Genomic DNA, 17,117 nt, shown 5'->3' with positions numbered 1-17,117 from the left:
GGTAGCTGTGTGACTAAGTTCAGTGACCCAAGTGGCCGACACAAACACCTGGCCCATCTAGGAGTGGCACTGCAGTGTCAGACAGGATGGCACTTGAAAAAAATAGTCCCCAAACAGCACATGATGCAAAGAAAAAAAGAGGCGCAATGAGGTAGCTGTGTGACTAAGCTAAGCGACCCTAGTGGCCGACACAAACACCTGGCCCATCTAGGAGTGGCACTGCAGTGTCAGACAGGATGGCACTTTAAAAATAGTCCCCAAACAGCACATGATGCAAAGAAAAAAAGAGGCGCAATGAGGTAGCTGTGTAACTAAGCTAAGCGACCCTAGTGGCCGACACAAACACCTGGCCCATCTAGGAGTGGCACTGCAGTGTCAGACAGGATGGCACTTGAAAAAAATAGTCCCCAAACAGCACATGATGCAAAGAAAAAAAGAGGCGCAATGAGGTAGCTGTGTGACTAAGCTAAGCGACCCTAGTGGCCGACACAAACACCAGGCCCATCTAGGAGTGGCACTGCAGTGTCAGACAGGATGGCACTTGAAAAAAATAGTCCCCAAACAGCACATGATGCAAAGAAAAAAAGAGGCGCAATGAGGTAGCTGTGTGACTAAGCTAAACGACCCTAGTGGCCGACACAAACACCTGGCCCATCTAGGAGTGGCACTGCAGTGTCAGACAGGATGGCACTTGAAAAAAATAGTCCCCAAACAGCACATGATGCAAAGAAAAAAAGAGGCGCAATGAGGTAGCTGTGTGACTAAGCTAAGCGACCCTAGTGGCCGCCACAAACACCTGGCCCATCTAGGAGTGGCACTGCAGTGTCAGACAGGATGGCACTTGAAAAAATACTCCCCAAACAGCACATGATGCAAAGAAAAATGAAAGAAAAAAGAGGTGCAAGATGGAATTGTCCTTGGGCCCTCCCACCCACCCTTATGTTGTATAAACAGGACATGCACACTTTAACGAACCCATCATTTCAGCGACAGGGTCTGCCACACGACTGTGACTGAAATGACTGGTTGGTTTGGGCTCCCACCAAAAAAGAAGCAATCAATCTCTCCTTGCACAAACTGGCTCTACAGAGGCAAGATGTCCACCTCATCATCATCGTCCGATTCATCACCCCTTTCACTGTGTACATCCCCCTCCTCACAGATTATTAATTCGTCCCCACTGGAATCCACCATCTCAGGTCCCCGTGTACTTTCTGGAGGCAATTGCTGCTGGTGAATGTCTCCACGGAGGAATTGATTATAATTCATTTTAATGAACATCATCTTCTCCACATTTTCTGGAAGTAACCTTGTACGCCGATTGCTGACAAGGTGAGCGGCTGCACTAAACACTCTTTCGGAGTACACACTGGAGGGAGGGCAACTTAGGTAGAATAAAGCCAGTTTCTGCAAGGGCCTCCAAATTGCCTCTTTTTCCTGCCAGTATACGTACGGACTGTCTGACGTGCCTACTTGGATGCGGTCACTTATATAATCCTCCACCATTCTTTCAATGGTGAGAGAATCATATGTAGTGACAGTAGACGACATGTCAGTAATCGTTGGCAGGTCCTTCAGTCTGGACCAGATGTCAGCACTCGCTCCAGACTGCCCTGCATCACCGCCAGCGGGTGGGCTCGGAATTCTTAGCCTTTTCCTCGCACCCCCAGTTGCGGGAGAATGTGAAGGAGGAGCTGTTGACGGGTCAAGTTCCGCTTGACTTGACAATTTTCTCACCAGCAGGTCTTTGAACCCCTGCAGACTTGTGTCTGCCGGAAAGAGAGATACAACGTAGGTTTTAAATCTAGGATCGAGCACGGTGGCCAAAATGTAGTGCTCTGATTTCAACAGATTGACCACCCGTGAATCCTGATTAAGCGAATGAAGGGCTCCATCCACAAGTCCCACATGCCTAGCGGAATCGCTCTGTTTTAGCTCCTCCTTCATTGTCTCCAGCTTCTTCTGCAAAAGCCTGATGAGGGGAATGACCTGACTCAGGCTGGCAGTGTCTGAACTGACTTCACGTGTGGCAAGTTCAACGGGTTGCAGAACTTTGCACAACGTTGAAATCATTCTCCACTGCGCTTGAGACAGGTGCATTCCACCTCCTTTGCCTATATCGAGGCCAGATGTATAGGCTTGAATGGCCTTTTGCTGCTCCTCCATCCTCTGAAGCATATAGAGGGTTGAATTTCACCTCGTTACCACCTCTTGCTTCAGATGATGGCAGGGCAGGTTCAGGTATTTTTGGTGGTGCTCCAGTCTTCTGTACGCGGTGCCTGAACGCCGAAAGTGGCCCGCAATTCTTCGGGCCACCGACAGCATCTCTTGCACGCCCGTGTCGTTTTTTAAATAATTCTGCACCACCAAATTCAAGGTATGTGCAAAACATGGGACGTGCTGGAATTTGCCCAGATGTAATGCACGCACAATATTGCTGGCGTTGTCCGATGTCACAAATCCCCAGGAGAGTCCAATTGGGGTAAGCCATTCTGCGATGATCTTCCTCAGTTTCCGTAAGAGGTTTTCAGCTGTGTGCGTATTCTGGAAAGCGGTGATACAAAGCGTAGCCTGCCTAGGAACGAGTTGGCGTTTGCGAGATGCTGCTACTGGTGCCGCCGCTGCTGTTCTTGCTGCGGGAGGCAATACATCTACCCAGTGGGCTGTCACAGTCATATAGTCCTGAGTCTGCCCTGCTCCACTTGTCCACATGTCCGTGGTTAAGTGGACATTGGGTACAACTGCATTTTTTAGGACACTGGTGAGTCTTTTTCTGAGGTCTGTGTACATTTTCGGTATCGCATGCCTAGAGAAATGGAACCTAGATGGTATTTGGTACCGGGGACACAGTACCTCAATCAAGTCTATAGTTGGCTCTGAATTAACGATGGATACCGGAACCACGTTTCTCACCACCCAGGCTGCCAAGGCCTCAGTTATCCGCTTTGCAGCAGGATGACTGCTGTGATATTTCATCTTCCTCGCAAAGGACTGTTGGACAGTCAATTGCTTACTGGAAGTAGTACAAGTGATCTTCCGACTTCCCCTCTGGGATGACGATCGACTCCCAGCAGCAACAACAGCAGCGCCAGCAGCAGTAGGCGTTACACTCAAGGATGCATCGGAGGAATCCCAGGCAGGATAGGACTCGTCAGACTTGCCAGTGACATGGCCTGCAGGACTATTGGCTTTCCTGGGTAAGGAGGAAATTGACACTGAGGGAGTTGGTGGTGTGGTTTGCAGGAGCTTGGTTACAAGAGGAAGGGATTTAGTGGTCAGTGGACTGCTTCCGCTGTCACCCAAAGTTTTTGAACTTGTCACTGACTTATGATGAATGCGCTGAAGGTGACGTATAAGGGAGGATGTTCCGAGGTGGTTAACGTCCTTACCCCTACTTATTACAGCTTGACAAAGGCAACACACGGCTTGACACCTGTTGTCCGCATTTATGTTGAAATAATTCCACACCGAAGAGCTGATTTTTTTTGTATTTTGACCAGGCATGTCAAGGGCCATATTCCTCCCATGGACAACAGGTGTCTCCCCGGGTGCCTGACTTAAACAAACCACCTCACCATCAGAATCCTCCTTGTCAATTTCCTCCCCAGCGCCAGCAACACCCATATCCTCATCCTGGTGTACTTCAACAGTGACATCTTCAATTTGACTATCAGGAACTGGACTGCGGGTGCTCCTTCCAGCACTTGCAGGGGGCGTGCAAATGGTGGAAGGCGCAAGCTCTTCCCGTCCAGTGTCAGGAAGGTCAGGCATCGCAACCGACACAATTGGACTCTCCTTGGGGATTTGTGATTTTGAAGAACGCACAGTTCTTTGCTGTGCTTTTGCCATCTTAAGTCTTTTCTTTTTTCTAGCGAGAGGATGAGTGCTTCCATCCTCATTTGAAGCTGAACCACTAGCCATGAACATAGGCCAGGGCCTCAGCCGTTCCTTGCCACTCCGTGTCGTAAATGGCATATTGGCAAGTTTATGCTTCTCCTCAGATGCTTTTAATTTTGATTTTTGGGTCATTTTACTGAACTTTTGTGTTTTGGATTTTACATGCTCTCTACTATGACATTGGGCATCGGCCTTGGCAGACGACGTTGATGGCATTTCATCGTCTCGGCCATGACTAGTGGCAGCAGCTTCAGCACGAGGTGGAAGTGGATCTTGATCATTCCCTTTAACCTCCACATTTTTGTTCTCCATTTTTTAATGTGTGGAATTATATGCCAGTATCAACAGCAATGGCCTACTACTATATTTACTGCGCACAACTAAAAGGCACCACAGGTATACAATGTAGATGGATGGATAGTATACTTAATGGATGACGAGTGATGACACAGAGGTAGGTACAGCAGTGGCCTACCGTACTGCTATATACAGTATAATGGACCTGGTGGACACTGTCAGCGGACTGCTAAACTACTAGTATAAAAAAAAGCCACCACAGGTATACAATGTAGATGGATGGATAGCATACTTAATGGATGACGAGTGACGACACAGAGGTAGGTACAGCAGTGGCCTACCGTACTGCTATATACAGTATAATGGACCTGGTGGACACTGTCAGCAGACTGCTAAACTACTAGTATAAAAAAAAGCCACCACAGGTATACAATGTAGATGGATGGATATTATACTTAATGGATGACGAGTGATGACACAGAGGTAGGTACAGCAGTGGCCTACCGTACTGCTATATACAGTATAATGGACCTGGTGGACACTGTCAGCAGACTGCTAAACTACTAGTATAAAAAAAAAGCCACCACAGGTATACAATGTAGATGGATGGATAGTATACTTAATGGATGACGAGTGACGACACAGAGGTAGGTACAGCAGTGGCCTACCGTACTGCTATATACAGTATAATGGACCTGGTGGACACTGTCAGCAGACTGCTAAACTACTAGTATAAAAAAAAAGCCACCACAGGTATACAATGTAGATGGATGGATAGTATACTTAATGGATGACGAGTGATGACACAGAGGTAGGTACAGCAGTGGCCTACCATACTGCTATATACAGTATAATGGACCTGGTGGACACTGTCAGCAGACTGCTAAACTACTAGTATAAAAAAAAAAGCCACTACAGGTATACAATATAGATGGATGGATAGTATACTTAATGGATGACGAGTGACGACACAGAGGTAGGTACAGCAGTGGCCTATCGTACTGCTATATACAGTATAATGGACCTGGTGGACACTGTCAGCAGACTGCTAAACTACTACTATAAAAAAAAAAACCACCACAGGTATACAATGTAGATGGATGAATAGTATACTTAATGGATGACGAGTGATGACACAGAGGTAGGTACAGCAGTGGCCTACCGTACTGCTATATACAGTATAATGGACCTGGTGGACACTGTCAGCAGACTGCTAAACTACTAGTATTAAAAAAAAAAGCCACCACAGGTATACAATGTAGATGGATGGATAGTATACTTAATGGATGACGAGTGACGACACAGAGGTATGTACAGCAGTGGCCTACCGTACTGCTATATACAGTATAATGGACCTGGTGGACACTGTCAGCAGACTGCTAAACTACTAGTATAAAAAAAAGCCACCACAGGTATACAATGTAGATGGATGGATAGTATACTTAATGGATGACGAGTGATGACACAGAGGTAGGTACAGCAGTGGCCTACCGTACTGCTATATACAGTATAATGGACCTGGTGGACACTGTCAGCAAACTGCTAAACTACTAGTATAAAAAAAAGCCACCACAGGTATACAATGTAGATGGATTGATAGTATACTTAATTGATGACGAGTGACGACACAGAGGTAGGTACAGCAGTGGCCTACCGTACTGCTATATACAGTATATATATACCTGGTGGACACTGTCAGCAAACTGCTAAAAAACTACTAGTATAAAAAAAAAAGCCACAGGAGTGTTTTTCAGGCAGACAAACGTATACTGGTGGTCACTGTCAGCAAAACTCTGCACTGTACTCCTGCTATAGCTGCTTCCCAGTCCCCACAATTAAGCAGTGTGAGCAGTGCACTCAGCACAGATATATCATGCACCACACTGAGCACAGATATGGTATGGAGCGTTTTTTTCAGGCAGAGAAGAGAACGGATAAAAAACTGGTGGTCACTATCAGCAAAACTCTGCACTGTAGTGTACTCCTCCTAACAGCTGCTCCCCAATCCTCCCCACAATAGTAAAATAAACAAGCAAAAAAGCAATCAGATCAACTGTCTCCTCTCGTATATAAACGGAGAGGACGCCAGCCACGTCCTCTCCCTATCAATCTCAATGCACGTGTGAAAATGGCGGCGATGCGCGGCTGCTTATATAGTATCCGAATCTTGCGAGAATCCGACAGCGGGATGATGACGTTCGGGCGCGCTCGGGTTAGCCGAGCAAGGCGGGAGGATCCGAGTCTGCTCGGACCCGTGTAAAAAAAGGTAAAGCTCGGGTGGGTTCGGTTTCTCGGAAACCGAACCCGCTCATCACTACAAGAAACACAAAAAACTAAACATGCTGCACGCTCTGTTGGGGGGTGTTGTTGTGCACAACCCAGCCAGGAGCAGATCAAAGCACAGTCAGAGGATCCGCTGCTGCAGCTTGGCGGCAGCAGTCTCCCTACATTTAAAGCAGCCCAGGTTGGGGACATGTAAATTAGTGATGTGCATCGGACATTTTTCGGGTTTTGTGTTTTGGTTTTGGATTCGGTTCCGCGGCCGTGTTTTAGATTCGGACGCGTTTTGGAAAAACCTCACCAAAATTTTTTTGTCGGATTCGGGTGTGTTTTGGATTCAGGTGTTTTTTTCAAAAAACCCTAAAAAACAGCTTAAATCATAGAATTTGGGGGTCATTTTGATCCCATAGTATTATTAACCTCAATTACCATAATTTCCACTCATTTCCAGTCTATTCTGAACACCTCACACCTCACAATATTATTTTTAGTCCTACAATTTGCACCGAGGTCGCTGGATGGCTAAGCTAAGCGACACAAGTGGCCGACACAAAGACCTGGCCCATCTAGGAGTGGCACTGCAGTGTCAGGCAGGATGGCACTTCAAAAAAATTGTCCCCAAACAGCACATGATGCAAAGAAAAAAAGAGGCGCACCAAGGTCGCTGTGTGACTAAGCTAAGCGACACAAGTGGCCGACACAAGCACCTGGCCCATCTAGGAGTGGCACTGCAGTGTCAGGCAGGATGGCACTTCAAAAAAATTGTCCCCAAACAGCACATGATGCAAAGAAAAAAAGAGGTGCACCAAGGTCGCTGTGTGACTAAGCTAAGCGACACAAGTGGCCGACACAAACACCTGGCCCATCTAGGAGTGGCACTGCAGTCTCAGGCAGGATGGCACTTCAAAAAAATTGTCCCCAAACAGCACATGATGCAAAGAAAAAAAGAGGCGCACCAAGGTCGCTGTGTGACTAAGCTAAGCGACACAAGTGGCCGACACAAACACCTGGCCCATCTAGGAGAGGCACTGCAGTGTCAGGCAGGATGGCACTTCAAAAAAATTGTCCCCAAACAGCACATGATGCAAAGAAAAAAAGAGGTGCACCAAGGTCGCTGTGTGACTAAGCTAAGCGACACAAGTGGCCGACACAAACACCTGGCCCATCTAGGAGTGGCACTGCAGTGTCAGGCAGGATGGCACTTCAAAAAAATTGTCCCCAAACAGCACATGATGCAAAGAAAAAAAGAGGTGCACCAAGGTCACTGTGTGACTAAGCTAAGCGACACAAGTGGCCGACACAAACACCTGGCCCATCTAGGAGTGGCACTGCAGCGTCAGACAGGATGGCACTTGAAAAAAATAGTCCCCAAACAGCACATGATGCAAAGAAAAAAAGAGGCGCACCAAGGTCGCTGTGTGACTAAGCTAAGCGACACAAGTGGCCGACACAAACACCTGGCCCATCTAGGAGTGGAATTAACGATGGATACCGGAACCACCGGAACCACGTTTCTCACCACGCAGGCTGCCAAGGCCTGAGTTATCTGCTTTGCAGCATGATGACTGCTGTGATATTTCATCTTCCTCGCAAAGGACTGTTGGACAGTCAATTGCTTACTGGAAGTAGTACAAGTGATCTTCCGACTTCCCCTCTGGGATGACGATCGACTCCCAGCAGCAACAACAGCAGCGCCAGCAGCAGTAGGCGTTACACTCAAGGATGCATCGGAGGAATCCCAGGCAGGAGAGTACTCGTCAGACTTGCCAGTGACATGGCCTGCAGGACTATTGGCTTTCCTGGGTATGGAGGAAATTGACACTGAGGGAGTTGGTGGTGTGGTTTGCAGGAGCTTGGTTACAAGAGGAAGGGATTTAGTGGTCAGTGGACTGCTTCCGCTGTCATCCAAAGTTTTTGAACTTGTCACTGACTTATGATGAATGCGCTGCAGGTGACGTATAAGGGACGATGTTCCGAGGTGGTTAACGTCCTTACCCCTACTTATTACAGCTTGACAAAGGCAACACACGGCTTGACACCTGTTGTCCGCATTTGTGTTGAAATAATTCCACACCGAAGAGGTGATTTTTTTTGTATTTTGGCCAGGCATGTCAATGGCCATATTCGTCCCATGGACAACAGGTGTCTCCCCGGGTGCCTGACTTAAACAAACCACCTCACCATCAGAATCCTCCTTGTCAATTTCCTCCCCAGCGCCAGCAACACCCATATCCTCATCCTGGTGTACTTCAACACATCTTCAATTTGACTATCAGGAACTGGACTGCGGGTGCTCCTTCCAGCACTTGCAGGGGGCGTGCAAATGGTGGAAGGCGCAAGCTCTTCCCGTCCAGTGTTGGCATCGTAACCGACACAATTGGACTCTCCTTGGGTATTTGTGATTTAGAAGAACGCACAGTTCTTTGCTGTGCTTTTGCCAGCTTAAGTCTTTTCATTTTTCTAGCGAGAGGATGAGTGCTTCCATCCTCATGTGAAGCTGAACCACTAGCCATGAACATAGGCCAGGGCCTCAGCCGTTCCTTGCCACTCCGTGTCATAAATGGCATATTGGCAAGTTTCTCCTCAGACGCTTTCAATTTAGATTTTTGGGTCATTTTACTAAACTTTTGTTTTTTGGATTTTACATGCTCTCTACTATGACATTGGGCATCGGCCTTGGCAGACGACGTTGATGGCATTTCATCGTCTCGGCCATGACTAGTGGCAGCAGCTTCAGCACGAGGTGGAAGTGGATCTTGATCTTTCCCTTTACCCTCCACATTTTTGTTCTCCATTTTTTAATGTGTGGAATTATATGCCAGTATCAATAGCAATTGCCTACTACTATATATACTGCGCACAACTAAAATGCACCACAGGTATAGAATGTAGATGGATAGTATACTTAATGACGACACAGAGGTAGGCACAGCAGTGGCCTTCCGTATCGTTCTGCTATATATAGTATACTGGTGGTCACTGTGTCAGCAAACTGCAAAACTAAAATGCACCACAGGTATAGAATGTAGATGGATAGTATACTTAATGACGACACAGAGGTAGGCACAGCAGTGGCCTTCCGTATCGTACTGCTATATATAGTATACTGGTGGTCACTGTGTCAGCAAACTGCAAAACTAAAATGCACCACAGGTATAGAATGTAGATGGATAGTATACTTAATGACGACACAGAGGTAGGCACAGCAGTGGCCTTCCGTATCGTACTGCTATATATAGTATACTGGTGGTCACTGTGTCAGCAAACTGCAAAACTAAAATGCACCACAGGTATAGAATGTAGATGGATAGTATACTTAATGACGACACAGAGGTAGGCACAGCAGTGGCCTTCCGTATCGTACTACTATATATAGTATACTGGTGGTCACTGTGTCAGCAAACTGCAAAACTAAAATGCACCACAGGTATAGAATGTAGATGGATAGTATACTTAATGACGACACAGAGGTAGGCACAGCAGTGGCCTTCCGTATCGTACTGCTATATATAGTATACTGGTGGTCACTGTGTCAGCAAACTGCAAAACTAAAATGCACCACAGGTATAGAATGTAGATGGATAGTATACTTTATGACGACACAGAGGTAGGCACAGCAGTGGCCTTCCGTATCTCTGCACTGTACTCCTCCTATATAATATTAATTATACTGGTGGTCCCCAGTCCCCACAATAAAGCAGCACACTGAGCACAGATATGGAGTGTTTTTCAGGCAGACAACGTATACTGGTGGTCACTGTCAGCAAAACTCTGCACTGTACTCCTGCTATATAATACAGCTGCTCCCCAGTCCCCACAATTAAGCAGTGTGAGCACAGATATATTATGCAGCACAAAGAGCATAGATATGGAGCGTTTTTTTCAGGCAGAGAACGGATAAAACTGGTGGTCACTGATCAGCAAAACTCTGCACTGTACTCCTCCTAACAGCTGCTCCCCAGTCCTCCCCACAATTAAGCAATAAAGCAATCAAGTTCAACAATAAACAGAGAGGACGCCAGCCACGTCCTCTCCCTATCATCTCCAATGCACGAGTGAAAATGGCGGCGACGCGTGGCTGCTTATATAGAATCCGAATCTCGCGAGAATCCGACAGCGGGATGATGACATTCGGGCGCGCTCGGGTTAGCCGAGCAAGGCGGGAAGGTTCGAACCTGCCTCGGACCCGTGTAAAATGGGTGAAGTTCGGGGGGGTTCAGTTTCCGAGAAACCGAACCCGCTCATCACTAATGTAAATGAAGCTGACAGGTAAGGAGGGGTGCGGGAACGGGTGTCTGGCAAACCCAGGTCCCTCCATTTGTGCTACTGGAAATATCATGGACCTCACAGGGGGCCAAAATATATGGATGTCTAGGGCAATGCTACTTTATAAAGTAGGTGGGCAGCTAATCTGGAGCCCATTTTAATTTTTCACATAGAAAAGGGGGAATACTATTACTGAATTTATCATTAGAAAGGAGGAAACCTATTATATATCAATATAAATGTGGAATTTTTAATATACCATTATTAAGGTGACACATACAATATATCATACTTCCCAACATGACCCTCTCCAGGAGGGACAAAATACTCTGCTTCTGGACTTTTCTCTTAATTTGTGATTGCCTGCACCTGTTTTGAACAGGTTAATGGATAAGAAAGGTGTTTCAACACAGGTGACGGCAATAAAAGAATTTTGATAACCTACCAGTAAATCCTTTTCTCCTAGTCCGTAGAGGATGCTGGGGACAACATCAAGACCATGGGGTATAGACGGGATCCGCAGGAGACAAGGGTACTCTAAAGACTTTTCATTGGGTGTGAACTGGCTCCTCCCTCTATTCCCCTCCTCCAGACCTCAGTTGCAGGAACTGTGCCCAGGGAGACTGACATTTTGAGGAAAGGAATTACTTAACTAGTGGTGAGATATCTACCAACTCACACCCTCAACCATGCCGCACACATGGCATTCAACATAACACACGCCAACAGGCATGAACTATTTGCAGCAACATGCTGAAACCAAGATAACACAACTTGTGTAACTGTAATAACTAAACTGCAGGTAAAGTACGCACTGGGAAGGGCGCCCAGCATCCTCTACCGACTAAGAGAAAAGGATTTACCGGTAGGTTATCAAAATCCTATTTTCTCATACGTCCTAGAGGATGCTGGGGACGACATCAAGACTATGGGGTCTATACCAAAGCTACAGTACGGGCGGGAGAGTGCGGATGACCCTGCAGCACCGATTGACCAAACTTTAGGTCCTCATCGGCCAAGGTGTCAAACTTGTAGAACTTAGCAAATGTGTTTGACCCTGACCAAGTAGCTGCTCGGCAAAGTTGTAATGCCGAGACCCCCCGGGCAGCCGCCCAGGATGAGCCCACCTTCCTAGTGGAGTGGGCCTTTACCGACGTCGGTAATGGCAATCCAGCTGTAGTATGAGCTTGCTAAATCGTATTTATAATCCAACGTGCAATAGTCTGCTTGGAAGCAGGACAGCCAATCTTGTTGTGATCATACAGGACAAACAGAGCCTCTGTTTTCCGTATACGAGCTGTTCTAGCAACATAGATTTTCAACGCTCTAACCACATCTAGAGACTTTGAATCAGTGAATGTGTCAGTTACTACTGGCACCACAATAGGTTGGTTTATGTAAAAAGCAGAAACCACCTTAGGAAGAGTTCGCAACTCTACCCTATCTTCACGGAAAATCAGGTAAGGGCTCTTGTGAGACAAGGCCCCCAATTCAGACACCCGCCTTGCGGATGCCAATGCCAAAAGCATCACCACTTTCCAAGTGAGAAACTTCAACTCTATCTTTTATAGAGGCTCAAACCAATCCGATTGAAGGAACTGCAGTACCACGTTAAGGTCCCATGGTACCACTGGAGGTATGAATGGAGGCTGGATGTGCAGATTCCCTTTCACGAAGGTCTGAACCTCTGGAAGATAGGCCAATTGTTTTTGGGAGAACACTGACAAGGCCAAAATCTGGACCTTGATTCATCCCAATCGTAGGCCCGCCTCCACACCATCCTGCAAAAAATGGAGAAAACGTCCTAAGTGAAACTCTTCTGAAGGAGCCTTCTTGGATTCACACCAAGACACATATTTTCTCCAAATATGGTGTAATGTTTTGACATTAATCCCTTTCTGGCCTGAATAAGGGTGGGGATGACCACCTTAGGAATACCCTTCCTGGCTAGGATACGGCGCTCAACATCCATGCTGTCAAACGTAGCCGCGGCAAGTCTTGGTACACACACGGCCCCTGCTGCAGCAGGTCCTCCCGAGTAGGAAGAGGCCGAGGATCTCCTATGAGTAACTGCTGAAGATCTGGGTACCAAGCCCTTCTTGGCCAGTCTGGGGCAATGAAGATTTCTCCCTTGTCTTTCTTATGATCCTGAGTACTTTTGATATCAGCGGAAGTGGAGGGAAAACATACACTGACGGAAACACCCACTGGGTCCCCAGTGCATCCACTGCTACTGCTTGAGGGTCTCTCGACCTGTAACAGTATCTCTGAAGCTTCTTGATGAGACGAGATGCCATCATGTCTATTTGAGGAAATCCCCAAAGACTTGTCACCTCTGCGAAGACTTCTTGGTGGAGGCCCCACTCTCCTGGATGGAGATCGTGTCTGCTGAGGAAGTCTGCTTCCCAGTAGTCTACTCCCGGAATGAATATTGTTGACATAGCTTGTAGATGTTTTTCTGCCCAGCGCAGGATTTTTGTCGCCTCTGCCATTGCCGCTCTGCTTTTCATTCCGCCCTGCGTGTTTATGTATGCGACTGCTGTTACATTGGGACAGTCTTGAAGAAGATGTACCACTTGTTGAAGGCCGTTGTAAATGGCTCTTAGCTCCAGAACGTTTATGTGAAGGCAGGCTTCCTGTTGTGACCAGCGTACCTGGAAGTTTTCTCCCTGAGAGACTGCTCCCCAGCCTCAGAGACTTGCATCTGTGGTTACTAAAACCCACTCCTGAATCCCGAACCTGCGTCCCTCTAGCAGGCTAGAGCTGTGCAACCACCACAGGAGCGAAATCCTGTTTTTTGACGACAGGATTATCTTTCTGTGCATGTGTAGGTGTGACCCCGACCGTTTGTCCAACAGGTCCCACTGGAATACTGTATGGCCTCGTGGGCCGCCACCATCTTTCCCAACAACCGAATGCACTGATGGATCGATACACTTGATGGTTTCAATATTTGTTTTACCATTTTCTGGATTTCCAGAGCCTTTTCCAGCGGAAGAAATACTCTCTGAACTTCTGTGTCCAGAATCATCCCGAGGAAAGACAACCTTGTCGTCGGTTCCAACTGTGACTTTGGGTAATTTATGATCCACCCGTGTTGTTGGAGTATTGACAGGGAGAGGGATATGTTTTGTAATAACTGCTCCCTGGATCTCGCCTTTATCAGGAGGTCGTCCAGATAAGGGATTATATTGACTCCTTGCTGACAAAGGAGGACCATCATCTCCGCCATCACCTTGGTGAATACCCTCGACGCCGTGGAGAGACCGAAAGGTAACATCTGGAATTTGTAATGGCAATCCTGAATCGCGAATCTCAGATAAGCCTGGTGAGGAGGATAAATGGGAACATGCAGGTAAGCATCCTTTATGTCCACCGACACCAAGTAGTCCCCCTCCTCCAGGCTGACAATCACCGCCCGAAGTGATTCCATCTTGAACTTGAACCTTTTCAGGAAGAAATTCAGATCTTTTAGATTTAAGATCGGTCTGACCAAGCTGTCCGGCTTCGGAACAACAAAGAGGCTTGAATAAAAACCCCGCCCTTGTTGTGACAACGGTACCAGGACTATGACCTGGTCTTGACAATTTTTGGATTGCCACTGTTACTGCTTCTCTCTCTGGTGGAGTAGCTGGCAAGGTCGATTTGAAAAATCGGCATGGGGGAACATCTTGAAACTCTAGTTTGTATTCCTGGGATACTAGTTGTAACACCCAGAGGTCCAGGCCAGATAGAATCCAATCAATCCAATCCTAGCTGAAGAGTTTGAGACGCTCACCAACCCGAGCGGCCTCCCGCAAGGGAGTTCCAGTGTCATGCTGGGGATTTGGCAGAATTAGGGGTAGACTTTTGCTCTTGGAAACCTGGAGCCGGTGTGGGCTTCTTTCCCCTTCCCCTACCTGCAAAGAAGAGGGAACCTCTCGTCTTTTTGTATTTATTGAGCCAAAAGAACTGCATTTGCGGGTGATAGGTCTTTTTTGCGGGTGCAGGTGAAGAGGGCAAAAATGTTGACTTACCTGTGGTAGCCGCCGAGACTAACGCATCCAGGCCATCGCCAAATAAGGCCTCACCTTTATATGGGAGAGCCTCCATGTTTCTTTTGGAATCTGCATCCGCGTTCCATAAGACCCGCTTAGCCGATACTGCCATGGTAGCGGCTTGTGAACTCAAGAGTCCAATATCCTTCATTGCTTCCAGCATCCTTGATATTCCCTAACTTAGGGAGTATCTCATCTTTATCAATCGTGTCAATTTCTGATGACACGCTTTCTGACCATTTTTCAATAGCGCGACTCACCCATGCGCAGGCAATAGTGGGCCTGAGCAGTGTACCATTGGTAACATAAATGGATTTCAATGTTGTTTCCATTTTGCGATCTGCCGGCTCTTTAAGAGAAGCCGTGCCAGGAGCAGGGAGAATTACCTTCTTTGTCAACCTGGAACGTGCACTGTCTAACACAGGGGGTGACTCCCATTTTTTCCTGTCTTCAACCGGGAAAGGATAAGCTATGTGAATCCTTTTGTGAATACGAAATTTTTATCAGGATTCACCCACATCCCTTCAAACAGAGCATTTAGTTAGTGTGAAGGAGGGAACGTGACTTTGGATTTATTTTCCATACATAAATAAGCTTTCTCCTGAGGTACAGGAGTGCTTTCTGTAACCTCCAACACGTCCCTTATAGCCACAATCATATATTGTATACTTTTTGCCAATTTATGATCTATCTCTCTGGATTCACTATCGTTGACACAAGAATCAGAATCCATGTCGGTATCAGTGTTTACAACATTTGCAAATGGTCTCTTATGTGACCCAGAGGGGCCGCCCACATAAGGAATAACAGCATCCTGAAAAATCACATCTTCCATAGATTTCTCCAGCATGCAGCCTTACATTCAGACTTATCCAATCTACGGTTAACCAGATGCATACTGTCACGTAGCTCTTTCACCCATACAGGCTCTTGGTGTGCTGGTAGCGCCACCATATTACAACTCTGTGTCCCTAAAATGGCTTTCTTCGGGGAGGAACTCCCTACCTCAGACATGCCTCACACTTGTACAGCACTCACAGACACACTGGGACTTATTTGGGGACAGACCCACAGTAAAATCTGTCAGAGGGACACAGTATAGGAGCAGCCAGCTCACAACCCCAGCACCTGTATTTAATGTCTGTGAACGCCCACTGACATGCAGCGCTCTTTACACAGTAAAACACATTTGTAAAGCACCCAAATCGCTCTGTGCCCCCCTTATTTACACCCTGAATACTTGTAGTCAGAAGTGGAGGAGGACCAGCTATATCTCTGCAGCCTGAGGAGAGAGAGAGAGAAAATGGTGCTGAGCAGTGTGCTGGCTGCCTGAGGAAGAAGCTCCGCCCTTTTTACCTCAGAGACTGTTAGCAATATTTATGCTGGCTGGGGTAGGGCTGTGCCTGGGCATCTTATGCCCCCTATTAGCCAGTTTATAGAGGTATTTTGCTGCCCAGGGCGCCCCCCCCCCTGCGCCCTGCACCCTGCAGTGCCTGTATGTGTGGGCAGCAATGGCTCCTGCCAGCCGCGTCTTACCTCAGCCATCACTTACTTGATTGAAGTTCAATCTTCTCATACTTACCTGTCTTCTGACTTCTGGCTCTGTGAGGGGGGTGATGGCGTGCTATGGGAGTAAGCATCTAGACACGGCTAGCGTTCAGTTCCCTTCAGGAGCTAATGGTGTCCTGTCAGCCAGAAGCAGAGCCATGAAACTCTGAGGATGTTGGTTCTGCTTCTGCCCCCCCAGTCCCACGAAGCAGGGAGTCTGATGCCAGCAGATCTCCCTGAAAATAAAAAACCTAACATAAGTCTCTTCAGAGAAACTCAATAGAGCTCCTCAGAGTGTATCCAGTCGACCTGGGCACATTTCTAAAACTAAGGTCTGGAGGAGGGGCATAGAGGGAGGAGCCAGTTCACACCCAATGAAAAGTCTTTAGAGTGCCCATGTCTCCTGCGGATCCCATCTATACCCCATGGTCTTGATGTCGTCCCCAGCATCATCTAGGACGTATGAGAAAATAAATTATGAGGGAAGACTAGGAGCAGAGCATTGTGTCCCTCCTGGAGAGGGACATGTTGGGAGGTATGATATATAGCATAACATTTTTAAGAGGGCATACATACTAATTTTAAGCAGACACATGTTAATTTTTATTAACTAGGGGGCAACATTTTCTTTAAACCATGTTACCCTACCAGCCAAGGGTACCAGCTAGGAGCCGGTGCTATTTAGCATTGCCGCAAGCATCCATAATCAGCACAAGTTCCTGCATCGCTGTCTGCAGATTATTGGGCAATATTATTGTTAGTAGTGATGAGCGGGTTCGGATCCTTTACGAT

This window comes from Pseudophryne corroboree, chromosome 1 (genome assembly GCF_028390025.1).
Source record: "Pseudophryne corroboree isolate aPseCor3 chromosome 1, aPseCor3.hap2, whole genome shotgun sequence".
In the NCBI taxonomy this organism is placed as follows: Eukaryota; Metazoa; Chordata; class Amphibia; order Anura; family Myobatrachidae; genus Pseudophryne; species Pseudophryne corroboree.
The sequence above is the reverse complement of the archived record's forward strand: the minus strand, read 5'-3'. Positions refer to the sequence as shown.